Source organism: Panthera pardus, unplaced genomic scaffold, assembly GCF_024362965.1.
Source record: "Panthera pardus isolate Hobbes unplaced genomic scaffold, ASM2436296v1 HiC_scaffold_6, whole genome shotgun sequence".
Lineage (NCBI taxonomy): Eukaryota > Metazoa > Chordata > Mammalia > Carnivora > Felidae > Panthera > Panthera pardus.
The window spans coordinates 99226668-99248534 of record NW_026526991.1 but is presented as its reverse complement, the minus strand read 5'-3'; the positions used below and the strand labels follow the sequence as shown (position 1 = coordinate 99248534).

The 21867-nt window shown below is 42.9% G+C and overlaps 1 pseudogene; it reads left to right on the top strand.

The window, feature by feature from the left end:
• The first annotated feature begins 17437 nt into the window (after positions 1 to 17437).
• Positions 17438 to 20222, top strand: LOC109276163 (farnesyl pyrophosphate synthase-like; annotated as a pseudogene).
• The last annotated feature ends 1645 nt before the right edge of the window (positions 20223 to 21867 follow it).

The window sequence follows — 21867 nt, the reverse complement described above, 5'->3', positions numbered from 1 at the left end:
TTCTGTAAGCTTTCTTTCTGTTAGAACAACTGTCTCATCACCCGTAACCTTTTCCAGGAGGAAACTTGGAGTGCTGAACAGACTGAGGATGTGAGCCATAAACATAGAAAAGAGGTACGCTGAATTCTGTGAGGGTAGATCTGTGTGTGTTGCGTTTCAGTGGCTGAGTAAAGCTTCTCAACTTGCCGCGCGGGCTTTGGAAGCCCACAGTCGTTTCGTGGTTTCCAAGGCAGGAGGAACATCCAGCAGTGTGATGTGGCCAGCACCTTCACGATCATGGGTGCGGGTGCCGCTAACAGAAGGCCAGCTCCTCTGTATTATCCAGTAGGAGACCACCTCCCTGCGGAGGGAAGAGCTGTCAGGTGGAGTCTTTGAGCAGCTGGGAAAATACAATAGAGCAAGGAATGTTATCACATTCCTTGAAAAGCAAGCTCAGTTACTGTTTTGAGTGAAAACATTTAATTATGAAACTTAGACGGGTAAGCCATTGAGGTATCATCACTAAAAATGCATTTATAATTAGATGATCAGATTTGCTCCCAATATCTTAAAGGCCTAGAACTGTAACACACACACACACACACACACACACACACACACACACACACCACAGCCCCATTCATAGCAGAATTGAGAGCAATGGAACATTGTCCACGGATGGAGAAATCTGGTGACTCAATAAGGCTGCCTGTGACTGGATCTATTAGGAGTGACCGTCTGAACTTCGGTTTCCCATCTTGCGTGTAAGAAGCCTGGAAACCATCATTCCTAGCCACACAGCAAGAACAAAGGCTGAACAAACTGAAAACCAGCAACTTTTCTTAGATTTGCTGGAGAATTGAGGTCACCGGGCAAACTGCTGCTCCCCAAATTAGAGAGTGGCAGGCAGAGACAGAGCACAACTTACTGGAACGGAAGCCCAAGAGCAGAAAGCTCTGTGGGACCAGTAACGGTTAAGAAACGTCTCAGCCTCAGCCGCTACGGGCAAATTGCTGGAGGCTCAGTGTGGACCAACTGGAATGTAAAAACCTCAGGGGTCCCACACTTTTGTGAGTTTTACCGTTGGGACCTGTGCCAGGTTCTCACAGTGAAGACTGGAGAAAAATCCCCTTGCGATTCCAGCAGGAAAAAAAGAGAAAAGTGGCCATTTGGAAAGACACCCAGAGCATTCTGGTTGGTTGCTTGGCTGACTGAATGTTTGATTGATTTACTCACTTACTTACACAAGGTCTGCCCTCGAGGGAAACTATTTAATCCAAGCCTGAAGGGCTGGGATTTTACCACAGCCTAAAAGACCTGAGGGAAGGGGAATATTCAACCTCAGCCCCTTCTGGCCTTCCTGTCTCCTTCCCCTAAGAAGGGAAGACAGAGGTGAAGGTCACGGCCAGGGAGCACGGGCTTACCAAAACATTGAGATCAAACGACACGCCTGCAGAATGCTTCGACTCCCCCAACACCTCACCACCACATCAATGGGCCGCTATATACTAACGGGATTACCACAGAAAGAACGGCACATCTGAGACATTATTAATGAAGAAGTCACTAGGGAACCCCAAAGACAACATGGGAGACAAAAACACCACTGGAAATTTTAGCCTCTGGCACCTATCGCTTATAGCAAACAGTGTAACTCCCAGCCAGATAAACATCAAACCTTACCCTAAAGGCTTATTTACCTCAATTCCTTTTACCCAGCGCATCGCGTCTGGCTCTCAAGAAAAGATTACAAGGTACACTGAAAAATAAAACTACTGTTTGAAGAGACTGAGCAAGGGGCGCCTGGGTGGCTCAGTTGGTTATGCATCAGATTCTTGATTTTGGCTCAGGTCATGATCGCAAAGGGCTATGGGATTGAGCCCTGTTTCGGGCTCCTTGCCGAGCATGGAACCCACTTGAGTCTCTCTCTCTCTCTCTCTCTCTCAATCTCTCTCTCTCTCTTCTCTCTCTCTCTCTCTCCTCTCACTCTCTCCTTCTCTCTCTTCCCCTCTCCCCTGCTCATGTTCTCTCCCTCTCTCAAAATAAAAAAAAAACAAATCTTAAAAAAAAAGAAGAGACAGAGCCAGCATCAGAATGAGACTCAAATTGTGGCAGAGAGATTAGAATGATTAGGCCAGGAATTTAAAATAACTATGGGGTGTCTGGGTGGCTCAGTTGGTTGAGCATCTGACTTTGGCTCAGGGTTCTTGGGTTTGAGCCCCGGGTCGGGCTCTGTGCTGACAGCTCAGATGGAGGCTGCTTCAGATTCTGTGTCTCCCTCTCTCTCTGCCCCGCCCGCCCCCATGCTCGGTCTCTCAAAACAATAAATAAATATTAAAAAAATTAAAAAAAAAAACAAAACTATGATTAACATGCTAATGACTCAAGTGAGGAACATGGACAACCTGTAAGAGCGTATGGATAATGTAAGCAGAGAGGGAATGACAAGAAAAACTAAAAAATAAATACTAGAAATCAATAACACTGTCATAGATATGCCCTAAAACTGCCTTAAGGGCAGGGGCAGGAGAGCAAAAAAGAAAAACCCCAAAGGATTCCTCCATGCTCCCTGGTTCTCCCTTCCTGGTCCTCCGGCCAGAGAGGTGGGCTAGAAGTTAGGGGCACCTGCTTGGGATTCTCCCTCTCCCCGACCCCCCCCCTCTCTGCCCTTCCCTCACTTACATATGCTCTCTCTCTCTCTCTCCCCCTCTCTCAAAATGAGTAAATAAAAACTTAAAAAAATAAAGAAAATCCTCCTCAATCTATTATTTACTTTATGGAGTCATAGAGTCCTAAGGTTTGTTTGTGTTTTTTTTTTTTTTAATTTTTCTTTTTGACATCTTTGCCATTTTTGAATGTACAGTTCAATGGTATTAAGTGCATCCAGACAGTTGTGCAACTATTACCACCATCTATCTCCAGAAGTCTTTTCATCTTGGGAAACTGAAACTCTGTAGCCACTAAACAATTACTTCCCGTTCCTGGTCTCCCACACCCCTGGTAACCGCCATTCTGTCTTCTGTTGCCATGATTTGGACTCCTCTAGGTACCTCATGGAAACAGAATCAAATAGGATGTCTTTTCATGGTTGACTTCACTTAGCACAGGGTCCTCAAGTGTCACCCATGTTGTAGCTCGTCAGAGTTTACTTCCTTTTTAGGGCTGAACTACATTCTGTTGTATTTACGTACCGCGGTTTGCTGATCCATTCATCCGCTGATGAACGTGTGGGTGACTTCCATGTTTTCGTTGCTGTGAAAAATGCTGCTATGAACATGAGAGTACAAGTACCCCTCGGAGACCTGCTTTTGGTTCTTTTGGGCGTATCCCCAGCAGGGGGATTGCTGGAGCATCCGGTAGGTCTGTTTCAAATTTTTTGAGGAGCTAGCATAGTATATTCCATAGTGGCTCTATCATGTTACATTCCCATAAGCAATGCATTGGTTTCCATTTTCTCCATGTCTGCCAACACTTGTTATTTTCTATCTATTTGCTTGTTTATTTATTTAGTAGTAGCCATTCCGATGGGTCTGAGGTGAGTGGTTGGTTTTTTATGTTTGCTCAGAGGTATTAGTTGTCATCAGCAGGAGACACAGGCTGTATCTCGCTTGAAACTGCTGTCACCGATTACATTAATTAGAGACTTTTTATCATACTTTATTTTTCTCTTGTGTTTTGCTGTATTGTCATCTTTTTTTTTTTTTTTTTGGCTTTCCGTAAGTCTAATTATTATCTATTGGTTTATCATACAGCTCATTCTTTCTCTTTTGAGCTCTATTCAGTTTGCTCTTAAACTTACCTATTGAATTCTTTCTTATTTTTTTGTCAATTTTTTTTTTTTTTTACATTTATTTAGTTTTGAGAGACAGAGAGAGACAGAGTGTGAGCAGGGGAGGGGCAGAGAGAGAGGGAGACACAGAATCAGAAGCAGGCTCCAGGCTCCGAGCTGTCAGCACAGTGCCTGACACAGGGCTTGAACCCACGAACTGTGAGATCATGACCTGAGCTGTAGTCAGATGCTTAACCGACTGAGCCACCTAGGTGCCCCCTTTCTTATTTTTTTAAGTTTATTTATTTATTTTGAGAGAGAGAGAGAGAGCGTACCAGTAGGGGAGGGGCAGAGAGAAGGAGAGACAGAATCCCAAGCAGGTTCTGCACCAACAACTGATGCCGGCCTTGAACTCATGAACTGTGAGATTATGACCTGACCTGAGATCAAGGGTAGGATGCTTAACTGACTGAGCCACCCAGGCGCCCCACCTATTGCATTCTTAATTTCAGTTTTATATTTATCATAGAATTTCTATTTCATTTTTATTCATAGCTTCCCATTTTGTGGTGAAATTCTCTACCTGGACAGCTTTTTTCTTGAATTCATTAATCATAATTACTTTAAAATACCTAACTGATAACCCCAGTATCTGGGTCCACTTTGGTTTTCATTCTTTGGCATTTTTTTATGTATGGTCTTATTCCTTGGTATGCCTGGTGGTGTTTTGTTTGTTTGTTTGTTTTTAAATACCGAATATTGTGTTTAAAAATTTTTTTTAATGTTTATTTTTGACAGAGAGAGAGAGAGAGAGAGAGACAGAGCATGAGCGGGGGAGGGGCAGAGAGAGGGAGACAGAATCTGAAGCAGGCTCCAGGCTCTGAGCTGTTAGCACAGAGCCCGATGTGGGGCTCGAACCCACAAACTGTGAGATCATGACCCCAGCCGAAGTCGGACGCTCAACCAACTGAGCCACCCAGGAGCCCCGTTTTTAAAATTTTTGGATGCTCTGGATGATATTATTTCCCTCAAAAGAAGATTTAGTTTGCCCTCTGGCAGACTGCAGAGATGCAGATCAGGTCAGTCTAATCAGATACTAATTAATAAAACCGTGGAGTAATAGGTGGGAGCATTCCTGTACTGTCAAAAGTGGAAATGAAAACAATCACTTCAAAAAACAACTGGATAGATCTGGGAAGCTTCAAGGTAGCATATTCTACATTGGTGCAATTCCTTTACTAGGTGCATGTGATGGACTGAGTCATGTCCCTACAAAATTCACATGTTGCAATCCTCCTAATGCCTCGTACCTCAGAATGGGAGTATATTTGGAGATATGGTCTACAAAAGACAATTAAGTTAAGATGAGATCATTAAGGTGGGCCCTAATCCAATATGACTGGTGTCCTTACAAGAAGAAGAAACCAGAGCAGAGAAAGGTTCAGAAGGAAGATGTGAAGAGACAGAGAAAAGCCAAGGGAAGAGACCTCAGAAGAAATCACCTCTGCTGACACTTTGATCTTAGACCTCCAAACTCTGCAACTGTGAGGAAACAAATATCTGCTGTTTAAGTAATCCAGAGTGGCTTTCTAACGGCAGCTGTAGCGAACTAACACAGTATAATAACCCTACCACCATTAGAGAGATAAGTGGGGTCCACATTTTCTTTTCTTTTTTTCTTTTTTTAAATTTTTTTTAATGTTTATTTATTTTTGAGAGAGACAGAGACAGAATGTGAGTGGGTTAGGGGCAGAGAGAGAGGGAGACACAGAAGCAGAAGCAGGCTCCAGGCTCTGGGCTGTCAGCACAGAGCCTGACGCGGGGCTCGAACTCACGAGCTGTGAGATCATGACCTGAGCCGAAGTCGGACGCTCAACCGACTGAGCCACCCAGGCGTGGGGTCCACATTTTCAATCAGATAAAATATAGAGTGCTATTGAAAGATTAAGATCACTGTCTGTTTTATTTTTTGTACCCAAGCCTTAAATTTCTTCAGTGCAATACAAATCTGTCTAAAGTATTTAAAGTCAAATGACAAACTGGGAGATTGAATGCAACAAATAACATAGAGGAAAGATCAGTAGTCCTGATATTAAAAATAGCAGTTGCAGGGGCGCCTGGGTGGCTCAGTCGGTTGAGCATCCGACTTCAGCTCGGGTCACAATCTCGTGGTTCACAAGTTCGAGCCCCGCGTCAGGCTCTGGGCTGACAGCTCAGAGCCTGGAGCCTGCTTCAGATTCTGTGTCTCCCTCTCTCTCTGCCCCTCCCCCACTCATGCTCTGTTTCTCTCTCTCTCTCTCTCTCTCTCTCTCTCTCTGTCAAAAATAAATAAAACATTAAAAAAAAAAAAAAAGCAGTTGCAGGGACACCTGGGTGGCTCAGTTGGTTAAGCATCTGACTTCAGCTCAGGTCATGATCTCATGGTTCACTAGTTCGAACCCTGTGTCGGGCTCTGTGCTGACAGCTCAGAGCCTGGAGCCTGCTTCAGATTCTGTGTCTCCCTCTCTCTTTGCCCCTCGCCTGCTCATGCTCTCTCTCTCTCTCTCTCTCTTTCAAAAATAAATAAAAATATTAAAAAAATAGCAGTTGCAAATTAAACTATCAATGTCAAAAGAAAAACTGGCAATTCTTAAGACTTTTAAGACTTAACTTGGCTAATATGTAAAGATGCAAAAAAATAATATATTTCCTTAATAATGAAAACATTGTTAATTAAAATAACAGTGAGATACTATTTATCAAAACTGAATTAGCAAAATTATAAAAGGGATGAAAATATTCAGTGCCAGAGAAGAGGCAGTAAAATACATTCTCATTCATAATTTCTAGGAGTGAAATTTGTTACAACTACTGGAAAATCACTTGCCCGACTATGTCTATTGTGTTGGTACAGCAATTCCACTATAGCATTTTCTCTAATGAAACAATGAATAGTTTTTTGCATGTTACGTATACATTTGTATGCATATTATATGTCATTTTAAACATTTTAAAATAATCATAAATGTGCAAATAAAGGCAATATCCAAAGAAGTTAGTGATCAAAATTTTTAAAAATACTTATTTATTTGTTTTGAGAGAGACAGAGAGAGTGTGAGCCAGGGAGGGGCATAGAGAGAGGGAGAGAACCCCAAGCAGGCTCCATGCTCAGCCTGGGGCCTGATGCGGGGCTTGATTCCACAACCTTGAAATCATGACCCAAGCCAAAATCAAGAGTCGGAGGCTCAACCAACTGGGCCACCCAGGTGCCCCAGTTATCACGTTTTAAAAAGTAAAAACGTAGCAAAATTGGAAAACAACCGTTCGTTGTTGATCAGCTTGCTAATGAAACTGAAGACAGGCTGGAGAGATTGAATTACATCTGAAGAGACTGCATGACTTTCATTTTAAACCCATTTGGTGCCTCTGCCATGGACTACACGTGATCCTGAGGATGAAGCGGGTGAAGAGGTAATTGTCTTAAGTCGATTTTCCTAATTCTCTTAATTTTGAATCACCTTTTATTTCAACCGCTGCTGCTTTTGCTTCCCTTTCACACGCAGTCGTTTGTATAGGAGGCAGAGGAACGTCTCTGTCAGGTGGGAATTCGCAGCCATCTGTCCTGTTTCTTCACCCTCCCACCCTCCCCATGGAGTGAGGGCCCCGGAGTCACAGACTTGAGGTGCCCACCCGTTGGGGTCCTCTCTGGAGAGGCAGGTTTCCATCTCATGGAATAGGTCCTCCTCTAGAGAATCCCTTCTTCTGGATGAAACTGAGAAGGATGCACAGTGGGAGGAATTCAAATTCAAACGGCCCGGCCCCTACCGTCTCTGCTAGTGAATTCTTCAGGTTCCTAAGATTCATTTTCTGTCTGCTGAGCCCTTGCAATTCCTCCACTTTTATTAAGTCCTTTATTTAGCATTTACTACGTGCTGGCCACCCTTCCTATAGATGGTTAATTACCTCTCATAACCTAATGGGGTAGCAATGTTATTTTTTCCACTTCAAACAAAAGTTAAAGGAATTTATCACCACTAAACCCGCCCTATAAAAAATGTTAAAGGGTTAAAATGAATAAGAAATGTTAAAGGGGACTCTTTGAGTGGAACTCTTTGAATGGAAAGGGGAGACCATAGTAGGAGTAAAGAAAGTAGGAAGCCAGGGTGATCTCATAGTTTCATCAGTTCGAACCCCCCCCCCCCCATCGGGCTCTGTGCTGACAGTTCAGAGCCTGCCAAAAAATGTCTCCCTCTCTCTCTGCCTCTCCCCCACTGGCACTCTCTCTGTCTCTCTCAAAATAAATAAATAAACTTAAAAAAAATTAAAAATAGAATTACCATATGATTCAGTAATTCCACTACTGGGTATTTACCCAAAGAATAGGGAAACACAAATTCAAAAAGATATGGGCACCCTAGTTTACTGCAGGGTTATTTACAATAGCCAAATTCTGGAAGCATCCGAAGTGTCCACTGATAGGTGAATGGATAAAGAAGATGTAGTAGATAGATGATAGATAGATGATAGATAGATAGATAGATAGATAGATAGATAGATAGATGATAGATAGATAGATAGATGATAGATAGATAGATAATAGAATGGAATATTACTCAGCCATAAAAAAGAATGAAATTTTGCCATTTGCAACAACATGGATGGATCTAGTGGGTATAATACTAAGTGAAATAAGTCAGTCAGTCAGAGAAAGACATTTGATTTCAAAGACAGACCATTTGATTTCACTCATATGTGGAATTTGAGAAGCAAAACAAAGGAACAAAGAAAAAAAAGAGACAAACCAGGGCACAGACTCTTAACTATAGAGAACAAATTAATGGTTACCAGCAGGGAGGTGCGTGGGCTATGGGTGAAATAGGTGAAGGGGATTAAAGAGTACACTCATGTGGATGAGTACTGAGTGAGCATAGAATTGCTGAATCACTATATTGTACACCAGAAACTAACACAACGCTGCACGTGAACTACACTAGAACTAAAAAAGAACGTACAATTAGGTAATACATCATCAAAAATATCATCAACTAATAATGAGCTTATAGCTGATATTTGTATTTTTCCTGCTTTCTGTATATTCTCGTTGTTTTGAAAAACATTTTCTGTTATGATAAACATCAAATAGTTGAAAGAAGCAAGGAACGTAAAAATATGAACCACAATTGGAAAATATTCATGAGAAATTTTCACACTCACTCCTCATCAAGCCCATTCAAACTTGGTGGAGAGAGGTGAAATTTTAATTTGGGAAAGTGTGTATATGCATGTGTGTGTTTTTCTGTGTGTGGCGTTGGTAGGCAGGGTGAGATGAAATTGGTTCCTTATACGCTGATCATAAGAATGAAAATTAATACACAGGTTTTCTGTGAGGGCAATTAAGTAGTATATATAAGGAATCTTGAAAGTGTGCATTCACTTTCCCCCTTCATTACAGGATTAGACATATAATTTTTGGATATAACCAGAGATTCACCACAATGGGTAGGAATGTTTACAATGGCATTATTTATACTAGTTTGACATAGGGAGATAGTCTTAGTATCAATAAACACATGGTTATTTAAGTTAAGATACATCCACAGGATGAAATATTGTGTGCTGTTCAAAGACTATTTAGTGAAATTAGAATATATTCACAACATAGTTTCATATAAAAAGGAACCCCCAGTCAAAACATATATGTTATATATATGAGATATAGTGATACGACACATTATACGCATAGATGCCATATTCTCTATATGTATATATAAGTACGTATAGTATCATCCACGTTTCATAAACACAATCATAATTACAATTATATTTTTGTACAAAAAGACCACTAGTTAATGCTCCTGAACACTAGCAATAGTTATTTATTTTTGAAGCTTTTATTTTTATTTCTATTTATTTTTTTAGAGTGAGAGAACACGTGAGGAGGGGAAAGGGGCAGAAGGAGAGAGAGAGACAGACAGAGAGAGAGAGAATCCTAAGCAGGGTCCATGCTCACTGCTGATCTGGATGTGGGGCTTGATCCCATAACCCTGGGATCATCACCTGAGCCTAAGTCAAGAGTCAGCTGGTCAACCAACTGAGCCACCGGGCAGATGGACACTGCCATATGAAGATAAGCATTGTAGGGCCCCGAACACCATCTTCCCATGTGAAAGCAGAGCCCATTTTATACGAAGGGGTGTGGCTGATAACTGCGTCCTTGGCACACGATCCCCATGGTGACCGTGGACACATTCCTCCGGCCCACACTGCCCCAGGTCCCGGCGTGGAATACCTCCAGTCTCCCAGCACCAGTGTCCCTTTCGGTTTCGTTGTAGAGCCTCAAAGCTGTGAATCTACTGTTAAATATTTCCTTTTGGAGTGTTAGAAAAATTCCTCCCTGAAGATAGTATATTAGGGCTCAAAAAAAAAAATTTCATAAACCACTTTAACATATTATTAACACAATGTATCTGATGGAAACTAAGGCTCTTGTGTGATTTCAGGGTTCATATGGGTTCCCCAACGATATTTATGCTTAAAATTAAGTTAAAATGTAACTTTCTTAGTTTTACCCTCTAACATAAATCAGATTCAGGAAATGGGGTTAATCCCATTTCTACTACTTATTAGATTGTGTTATTCGGCAAGTTACTCAATGTCTTTTGGCCTCCTAACACCAGAGTAGATGGAATGAAAGGTCCCTTTCTTTGGATCTAACCTTCTCTTATTCTAAGACCAACACTCCTCTCCTAAATGACACCAAAAAAGGGAAGGAAGGAAGGAAGGAAGGAAGGAAGGAAGGAAGGAAGGAAGAAAGAAGGGAGGGAGGGAAGAAGGGAGGAAAGAAGGGAGGAAGGGAGAGGGAGGGAGAGAAAGGAAGGAAGGAAGGGAGGAAGGAAATAGCCAAGGGTATTAGGAAAGTTTAAGAACAGGGTTAAAATCAAGTTCTCTATACTCTCAGATCAGTAAATTTTTCACTCCACTTTGCCACTGTGCCCTGTGTGTGTGTGTGTGTTTGCAGCAGGATGCAAGGCTTGTGGGCAGACCTGAGTAGATGACCCCCATGTCTTCCTTGTGCCTGCAGTCGTGCTGTCCCCAGCCCCGGGAAGGACGCTTCCAATGTGGGGCTCCTTTCCTGTGTAGTTCAGGTCATTCAGCCAGATGGGGTCTGACCCCACCCCTCCCCCTCCCATGTGAGCAGAGTTGGTGGCATTAATGGCCACTCTATATCCCAGTTGTCTGCATACCACGTGTGCATCACTTAGGTCCCAGCTGTCATCACAGACACGCTCCAGGAGCCCTGGTGAAGGATCTCCACTCTGCCAGCACAGGATGGCCCCCACCCACGAGGCAGAGCTGTTTGTCTGCAAAGAGGAGAAAGTCTAGCCAATAGGTCACAATTTTTAGTGTTGCAAAGCATTTCCTGGTACTGTGCTTTACTTAGCTGAGCAGATGAAATCACCACTGTCTGGGACTGCAGACAGAGATGAGTCAGATAAACCTGAGGAGCATGGAAACAATGGCTGGGTCTGGTTTCCTGGTAGGGGGGTAGGAAATGGGGCGAAAATAAGCATGGAAAGGATCGAAGAGTTCTATGACAAAGTTGAATGAGCAATCATGGTAAGGACTCTCAAACTCGTGACCAATTAAAATGGTCTTTGTTTATTTTATTTTTTATTTTTTAATGTTTATTTTTATTTTTGAGAGAGAGAGAGACAGAGTGCAAAGAGGAGAGAAGAGAGAGAGGGAGACGCAAAATCGGAAGCAGGCTCCAAGCTCCGAGCTGTCAGCACGGAGCCCGACGCGGGCTCGAACCCATGAACCGTGAGATCAAGACCTGAGCTGAAGTCGGATGCTCAACCGACTGAGCCACCCAGGCGCCCCTAAAATTGTCTTTATTAATGTCTAGTTGCAAATCCCCAAAGGAGAGGTGAGTGCTTACCTTCACCTTAACAATGTGCCCAGTTATCACTATTTATTACATGTTACTCTTTGACTGTCATGCCTATCCCACCTACACCCCTTGTTTTCTTACCTGTCTTTCCTTCAATCCCTCATCTTATCTGCCATGTGTGAGCTCTATTGCCAGTAGATGCCCATAAGCACTGTTCCCTCACCGTGCAGGTCACAGTGATGGTTTTTCATGGGCACAGAGAGGAGCTCCAAAGACTGTCATTTGACAGTTATCCAGAAGGGACTCATTCCCTAAGCAACAGAACCTATGTCCCTAAACACAAACACTTCCTCCTCCAATATATATATTTTTTTCTTGTGGTTGAGCAAGCAATCCCACAGCTGCACTGATTGTGTAGGACACTGGCATCTTCCAGGTCCCAGTGGTTGTCACAGGGGGAACCCCAGGTTCCAAGCACCTTGATCTCCACTTACCCCTCCCATTGGGGTTTGCCATTCACAAGTCAGGCATCTGCATATCCTAAGAGGAGATAAAGCCTTAGAAAAGAGACTTTTCAACTCCTGCCCAACCTTCTCCCTCTCCAGCCCCAGCACATTAAGATCATTCACTCTCTCACAAGAACAGACTCCAGCCTCTCTTGCTATGGTTACAAGTCCCGTCGGGATGGGGTGCCGTGGGGCACAAGGCAAGATGATTTTCACTCCCTTCACATTCAAGCTTTTCAGCCCCAATTGGATCATTCCCTTTCTCAAAGTGAGGACCCACAAAAAGAGATCCGGCCTCTCCACAACTTAATTCTCTGCACAGCACGCTGGCAGCACGGAGAGAGAAGTCAGAATCACACAAAGAACCCCACCTGTCTCCACGTCTCACTTCAACACGTCCAGAACAGGAGACAGCCGTTCCAACCAGCCGGGGCTGCCTGTGGGCTACAAATCATATTTCAGAGCCTCCAATATCTAGCCCCATCCTCCAATCTCCCTATCTAATTCCAGGGTACTTTTTCTCCATTCAGCATTAGAACACTCCATTTGCAGGGGATCCGAGAATGATATCTTTGTAGTACAGACTTGGTTCCTAAGACCTAGATTACATGTTTTACTTACTGGATCTTGGTAACATGCCAATCCCAGATTTGGAACTCTGAAGGAAATGAACGGCGCAAATCATTTCCATGAAAAGAAATAATGATTGGGTAACCTCAGCATTAAATAACAGATACGAAGATTTGTAATCATTTTGAGGTGATGGATGTAATTTAAAGATAGAAGGTTATTTTATTTTTTTTAAAGCTTATTTGTTTTTGAGAGAGACAGAGACAGCATGAGCAGAGGAGGGGCAGAGAGAGAGGGGCAGAGAGAATTCTAAGCTGGCTCCGGGCTGTCAGCACAGAGCCCAATGTGAGACTCGAACTCATGAAACCGTGAGATCGTGAGCTGAACCGAAACTGAGTCGGACGCTTAACCACCGAGCCACCCAGGTGCCCCCGTAGAAGGTTATTTTTATCTACAGGTTAATTCCAAGCAATACATCTAAGCAATCTAAAAATAAACAAACAAAAAACAATTGCTTTTTCCCACTGATCCCATCCTTTGCAGCACACCTGTGTTAATAATCTATGCCGTTTGGGGCGCCTGGGTGGCGCAGTCGGTTAAGCGTCCGACTTCAGCCAGGTCACGATCTCGCGGCCCGTGAGTTCGAGCCCCGCGTCAGGCTCTGGGCTGATGGCTTGGAGCCTGGAGCCTGTTTCCGATTCTGTGTCTCCCTCTCTCTCTGCCCCTCCCCCGTTCATGCTCTGTCTCTCTCTGTCCCAAAAATAAATAAAAAACGTTGAAAAAAAATTAAAAAAAAAAAAAATCTATGCCGTTAATATCTATTCCTGACTATTCCAACTCCTGACTCATTTATCCAAACGCCATGTAGCGTTTCCACTTGAATTTCTCATAGACGTCTGAAACGGAATTCTTTTCAGTTCTTCCAAATATCCTCTAAGACTGTAATCTGCCATGTTTTGGTTGATGGAAATCCATTATTTTATATATGGAAATATATTGGCACAATTATTGGCTCCTGTAATACCATATATCCTACCTTTCAGGAAATCTTGTTTTCTGCATCTTCAAAAGATGTTAAAAAATCCCAACACTTGTCACCCCTCTCATTGTTAACAACTACACTGAGCCACCAACATTTCTTGCCTGAATTACTGCAATGACCTCCCATGAGTCTAAATTCTCTATTTCCATCATTGATCCTCTACAGTTTATTCTTTATCAACAAGCTAAAATTAGAAATCAGACAGCAGTTTTTTGCTCAAGATCATCCAATGGCTCCATGTTTCACTAGAATAAAAACCTAAATTCTTACGAAGACCTACTTATCCCTGAATTATCTGCCCTACCCCTTACCTCCTTTGACCCATGTCTGACCATTCTAATTCTTACTCTTCAGTTACACTGGGTTCCTTTCCTTACTATTCCTCAAACATATCAGGCATAATCTTGCCCTAAGGCTTTTGAACTGGCTGTTTTCTGTATTTTTCTAATTTTCTTTAATGTTTATTTATTTTCGAGCTAGAGGGACAGAGAGAGACAGAGTGTGAGCAGGGGAGGGGCAGAGAGAAGGAGACAAAGAATCCGAAGCAGGTTTCAGGATCTGAGCTGTCAGCACAGAGCCCAATGAGGGGCTCGAAACCAGGAATGGTGAGATCATGACCTGAGCCGAAGTCGGGCCCTTAACTGACTGAGCCACCCAGGCATCCCTACCTGTGTTTTTCTTCCCTGTACATGCACCTAATCAACTCTCTCACCTCCTTCAACTTTGCTCAAGTTTCACTTTTTCTAGAAGGCCTACCCCAAACATCCTATTTGGGATTGTATTCTGTCCTGTATACACTCTGGATCCCATTTTCCTTGTCTTTTTTTTTTTTTTTCTATAACCCTCAACATCTGCTACCTGTATATATACCTTATTCCATCACAGAAAGTTCTATTGCACAACACTACTCTAGAGTCTTCTGTCAAAGAAAATAAGTAATTTTGCTGGACCTATATTCCTTTTTTTTTTTTTTTTGTCACTGCCTTATCTTGCTCTTCCCCTTACAATTCAGCTTTTTTGGAAAATAATCTATACCTACTTTCCCAACATTCTAACTCCCATTAACTCCTGAACTTGAAACTATCTTCTTCTTTATTTCCTTATTTCTTTATTTTTTTTTAACATTTATTTACTTTTTGAGAGACAGAGAAAGAGCAGGAGCAGGGGAGGGGCAGAGACAGAGGGAGACACAGAATCCAAAACAGGCTCCAGTCTCTGAGCCGTCAGCACAGAGCCCGATGTGGGGCTTGAACTCATGAACCATGAGATCATGACCTGAGCTGAAGTCAGACGCTTAACCAACTGAGCCACCCAGGTGCCCCGAAACTATCTTCTTTTTTTAATGCAACAAGACTGCTTTCATTAAGTTTACTAATGACTCACATGTTGCTAAACTTCATGAAAAATGCTCCGGTTCACGTGTAACGGCGTCTCCACAACTTGTTGACAAGGTTGCTAATGCCCTCCTTTTTGGAAACGTCCTTTTCCCTCGGCTTCGGTGACCTGCCATCCTCTAACTACTAGTCTTCAGTCCCCTCTTGCAGTTACTTTTAAGTCAATGAGCCATTCAATATTGTTATTCCTCAGGGCTAACAGCCGTCTTTTCTCGGGTCAGCAATTTTTATTCTTAATTTACAGTTTACCCTTGGGTTTTAGTTGCCATCTACAAATCTAAGATCCTCTGTTTGTACCTCCATCCAAGACCAGTTTTCTGATCACCCAACAGTTACATCAAGTTCCTTACCACCCTCTCTACTTGGCTGCTTTAAAAACACCTCAGACTCGGGGCGCCTGGGTGGCTCAGTCGGTTAAGCGTCATGATCTTTGGCTCAGGTCATGATCTCGCGGTCCGTGAGTTCCAGCCCCGCGTCGGGCTCTGTGCTGACAGCTCAGAGCCTGGAGCCTGTTTCAGATTCTGTGTCTCCCTCTCTCTCTGACCCTCCCCGTTCATGCTCTGTCTCTGTCTCAAAAATAAATAAACGTTAAAAAAAAAAATTAAAAAAAAAAAAAAACACCTCAGACTCAACATATACAAAATGAAATTCACCAGGCTACCTCCTCCAACCTGCCAGGATTCTCTTTTCCGATGACAGAACCGCAGTATACCTGTTCGCTTAGTCCAGAACTGGTGGAGTGATCTTTGAGTCTCCTTCATTCAAACTCCTACATTTGATGAATTATCGAGTTCTGTTGGTTCTACCAACTAAATATTTCCTGAATATGTCAACTTTGCACTAGCTCCACAATGAATGTTCTACTCAGAACCTCATACCTGCACTAGAATCATCTAGTAACTTGACTCCCTGCGTCCAATAGCCCTCCCCAGCCACCTCTCTCTCTCTCTCTCTCTCTCTCCAGCCAGAGTTTTCTCTTTAAAATTCAAGTCTTACCATGCTTACACTCCTCCATGGTTTCCCTTTCACTTTAGAATAAAGTACAAAAATCTCTGTCCCAGGAATAATCTCACCCTTGGCTACATGTCAAGGCTTTACCGGAAGATTTCTGCCTTATTCACTTAGGTCTAATATTATTCCCCTCAACCGTCTCTCAGTTCCTGGAATCAGACAAGCTCATTCTCACCTTTGTTACTTTAATAAAATACTACCTATGCATTTTTAATGGTCTCTCTAACACCTCTGTATATGATTAAGTCACACCCATACCCTTCACAGAAATATTCTCTGATGCTGCAGACAGGTAAGGCCTTCTGCTTACGCCTTTTCATTTCATCTTGTACTTCTACTTCATAACTTTAAATAAATAATTATTTCCTCGTGCACATTCATTACACACTTGGATTCTTTTCTGGATAAGGGACTAGAGCTACTTTTATTTAGCTCATCTGCCTTTGGCCTAGCATTGTCAAGGAGCTACTCCATAAATACGTATTAAATACATGAAATTGTCAATAATTGAGTAAGTATATTTATCTTTGTCCAGAAATTACCTGAGCAGATCAAACTAGCTTCCTTATTAAAGTGACATGAGTTTGTGTCCCTTGGACACAATCCCAGGGAGAAGCTTCATTTACAGTGCAGCCAGATCTAGAGAGTAAGACGTGTGATGTTTTTCCCGTGAAATGAGGCCTTTTGCAGATGCTGAGTAAGGCACATCCAAGTTGCCTGCAAATAACTGCACCAATGTTCGTTTTCAGCGGTTAGCAGAAGGGTGGCAATGACGTAGATTTCCTGCTTGACCCTCCCCGCGCATCTGCTGCCTCTGCCCACGAGCCTCAGTTCTTTTTTTGTTTCATTCTGTAACCAGAACACCAGAATGATTTTCGAGGTATCATTTTGCCTCAAAATCTGATCAGAGACTCCAGCTAAAAATAATGTTACTTTAATGGTCCTGATTCTTGTCTGCATTTCAAATAATTACATACTACTTACTAGATATTGTGAAGGATATTAGGGAGAGGTGATATCATGTATGTGGGGTCAGGAAAGAAAGGCACATATCTGTAATATGACAATATCCAGGAGGTTAGAATAAACTTACATCTTAGAGTTGCTAGATGAAAATAATTCTAACAAGAGTTTGGACCCTGGGGTGGGAGGAATATGAAATTCACTATATGTAAAGAGTACGTGATTTTTTTGGAGAATTAAGAAATTGGAAGTTGATTCTGAGCCAAATTGACACAGTCAGCTTTTGAAGGCAATTCTTGCAAGTATTTGTTTGTTTGTTTGTTTTGCAGAATTCTTGCAAGTGTTCGTATGAAAGGGAATGAGTTACAGTTCTATCAAGGCTAATTTATCTATGTTAGGGCACTTGGGTAGTTTTTGGCATGCTGTGGCATAGTCAGAGAGATATTTAAGTCCTATTGCCTACTGATGTGAGAATGAATATATTTAATTAAGATGCTGATAGTCTCTGCTGGCCCTGACTATGAGCTGCTGGGCGGAACTGCTCCAAGCTTTCTTCCTGGTGTCAAATGATATCATGGATTCATCCCTCACCGAACAGGGGCAGATCGGCTGCTAACAGAAGCCAGGCATAGGTTTGGATGCCGTCAACGATGCTTTGCTTCCGGAAGCATGTATCTACTGCCTGCTGAAGCTGTACTGCCGGGAGCAGCCCTATTACCCGAACTTAACTGAGCTTTTCCTGCAGAGTTCCTATCAGACTGAGATCGGACAGATCCTGGACCTCATCACAGCACCCCACCCCCCACCCCCCAGCCCCTGGGGAATGTGGGTCTTGGCAGATTCACTGGAAAGAAGTACAAATCTATTGTCAGGTGCAAGATAGCTTTCTACTCTTCTATCTTCCTGTAGTTGCTGCCGTGTATATGGTGGGCATTGATGGGGAGATGCTACTGGAGAAGGGGGAGTTCTCTCAGATTCAGGATGATTATCTTGTCTCTTTGGAGACCCCAAGGTGACAGGCCAGATTGGCACTGATATCCAGGACAACAAATGCAGCTGACTGGTGGTTCAGTATCTGCAGAGGGCCTCTCCAGAACAGCACCAGATCCTTCAGGAGAATTATGGGCAAAAGGAGGCCAAGAAGGTGGCCCAGGTGGAGGTGCTACACATGTGTCAGCTGCTTCGGATTCTGTGTCTCCCTCTCTCTCTGCCCCTCCCCTGCTTATGATCTGTCTTTCTCTCTCAAAAATAAATAAACATTAAAAAAAACATGTGGATATTCATGACCATGAGGAGGAAAAGTTCTCCTTGAAAGAGAATAGTTCAGTGCAGAACGAGCATCCAGAAGACTTGGAGAAAATTCAATTTGATAGAAAATCGTCACTGAAGGATTGTGATTGTAAATCATAACTGTAAATATATCTAAATTGAAAAGCTGGATAGGATAGTCAAGGTTTAAGAGACAGATTTCAGATTTATATTGGAGTTTAAATAAATTCCTTAAGACCGAATTCAATGTCTTACCTGCTCATCTCAGAAAGGAATGTCTAAAGTAAGAGATAAAGGTGTTGGGACTGATTGAAAATAAGGAAACTCCAAGACTAATAAAAGAGTATATCAGAATCAGGGAATTCAACTCTCCCACAATTATACCTGGGCAGGTGCACATGAGAATTTTCTTTGTACGACTTGAAAGTTGCGTAATAAAAACTTTGGCTCGGAGGAAGAATCCGCAAAACAATTCTTAACATTTTTGAAATTATATAAACCATAAGCCCAGACTTTAGCTGAAGAACATTTATTCCAGCGCTGTTGGTATGAATCATACACAAGTAAGTCCTTCAAGTAAGAATGAGTATTTGGGTAACTCTGAAAAAAGAATTTTTAAATATCCGGATATTTCTTTTCCTTTTTAAAAAAATTTTTTTTAACGTTTATTTATTTTTGAGACAGAGAGAGACAGAGCATGAACGGGGGAGGGTCAGAGAGAGGGAGACACAGAATCTGAAACAAGCTCCAGGCTCTGAGCTGTCAGCACGGAGCCCGACGCGGGGCTCGAACTCACGGACCGTGAGATCATGACCTGAGCCGAAGTCGGCCGCTTAACCGACTGAGCCACCCAGGCGCCCGTCTTTTCTTTTTTTTTTTTTTTTTTTTTTAAATGTTTACTGATTTGAGAGAGAGATACACACACACACACACATACACACACACTCATATGAGTGAGTGGGGGAAGGGCAGAGAGAGGGAGAGAGAGAATCCTGAGCAGGCTCCATGCTGTCAGTGCAGGGCTTGATGCCATGAGCAGTGAGATCATGACTTGAGCTGAAATCAAGAGTCAGTTGCTTAACCAACTGAGCCACCCAGGTGCCCTAAGTATGTGGATATTTCAAGGCAAGTGTTTGAGTGTTTCAATGACTAAACCCTTATTAATTTTTCCTAAATTAATTTGACTATGGATAACTTCTTTTTGTGGAATACTTTGTTACCACTAGGGTCCGGTGAACTTAACTTTGGGAAAATATGGGTAGATATTAGAAAATGAGATTTGACTTCCCGAGAGAAAAGAAGTTTGGTACGATAGAAAGAGGCCTTAAAAATCAGAATGAGGTGGGGCGCCTGGGTGGCTCAGTCAGTTGAGCGTCCGACTTCAGCTCAGGTCATGATCTCATGGTTCATGAGTTTGAGCCCCGCATCGGGCTCTGTGCTGACAGCCCAGAGCCTGGAGCCTGCTTCCAATTCTGTGTCTCCCTTTCTCTCTGTCCCTTTCCCCGTCATGCTCTGTCTCTTTCTCTCAAAAATAAATAGACGTTAAAAAAATCAGAATGAAGATATGAGGTGTGATTCATTTCAAAAAGTGAGAAGTGAGTATTCTGTCATATAGGTACCCATTAGGGGAAAAAAGTACATTGGAGAGTCCATGTGCTTTTACTGAAAATCCCGGTTTGGATGTCTTATCCGAACAGGTTGCTCCAACATCTTCACTGTGTCTTCAGTCATGATCTCCCCACTCTTTGTGCCTGCGTTCCCAGAGATGACTCATCCCCATCACAGGAAACATCATCCAGGCAAATTTTTCCAGATCCCGCAGAATCATTTCCAAGACCCATGTCAGTGATACAAGGTGGACAACCCAGCTGGCCACACACTACAGCAGCAGCATCACTGTTCCATGTGTCGTCACCCACATCACATGTGTCCCACTGTCCTTGGAAATGTATCTCCTCTTCCTGAGCAGCCCCAGGTTCCACCGAGGGAAAGATGGCCTTCATTAAATACAGCTGAAATGCCAGAACTGCCTCCGTATGTGGTAGAGGAAGGACCCAGAGGCTTAGGGAAGGAAGTTGGAGCGTTAGAGTGAATGTGTCACGTAATGTCTGCTCACCCACCCCAGGAGCATTCGGAGAGCACACCCTTCACCACGGTTGTGAGAAATAAATCTGTGAGGGGAGCCCCACCACTCTTGAAGAACTCTGTGGCCGCTCTTCATATAGTCAGAAGCTACAAGGTGGGGGCACCTGGGTGGCTCAGTCAGTTAAGTGTCTGACTTTGGCTCAGGACATGATCTCGTGGTTCATGAGTTTGACCCCTGCATCAGACTCTGTGCTGACAGCTCAGAGCCTGGAGCCTGCTTCTGATTCTGGGTCTCTCTCTCTCTCTCTCTGACCCTTTCCTGCTCATTCTCTGTCTCTGTTTCTCTCTCAAAAATAAACATTAAAAAGAAAAAAAAGAAACTACAAAGGGAACTTTTGCCATTTGGTTAGGATTCTTAAGTACAATGGGGGTAACTGGGCCACTGGGTGGTAAGGACAGTGATGGACACTTAATTGTCAAAGGCAAGGTGGGTGTGATTACCATAATGGACTGCACATCCAAAGCAGTAGTTAGAATAGCCTGACTTAGAGAGATTTATGACATCGCCTAGTTGATCGTGATGTTCCTAGAGGTGAAACAGGAAGGCAATCAACTGAATTTTTACTTGATCTGTATGAATGCAAAGAATTCTAAGTCAAATGAGCGTAAGTAAACTTGAGTCATAAAAGTGGAGGGTCATGGTGCCACAACTGACTCCCAGCTTTGGACTATACATACTCGATAACTGGCAGAAACCCCACATCAGTTCCCTGATCTGTGCAATGAAGATAATTATGGTGGGAAAGGCCAACTGGAAGCTACCAGAATTGCTTATAGCTAGAAAATTAGAGAACCAAAACCAATCGCACTTTCTGGTAATGACGGCAGAGTTTAGTGCCACCATCAAGGACTTGAAGGGTGATTCCTAACATATCCCCGTTCAACTTGCCCATTTGGTCTGTGCAGCCAACAGGTGGATCTTGGAGAAAGACAGCGGATTTCAGAAGCTTAGCCAGATGGTGGCTCCCGTTGTAGTTTCTATTCCAACAACTTAATATAGCTCCCGGTAACTAGGGTACAGCTAGAGATCTGGCAAATACGTTTCCTTCATGCTTTTAATGAAAACCACCAGAAGCGGCTTGCTTTCAGCTAGGCCAAAAATACACCTCTACTGTCTCACATCAGGAATATGAACTCTCCTGCCTTAGTCATAATTTAGTTCACAAGGACCTTGATCATCTTTCTTTCCAACAAGAATTCACACCAACCCATTATATTGATGCCCATCGGACCTAGGTAGCAAGAAGCAGCAACTGTGATATACTTATTGGCAAGACATTTGTGTGACAGAGAAGGAGAAGTGCATTTAGGATCCTTCTACCTCAGTGAAAACTTTAGGAGTCAAGTGG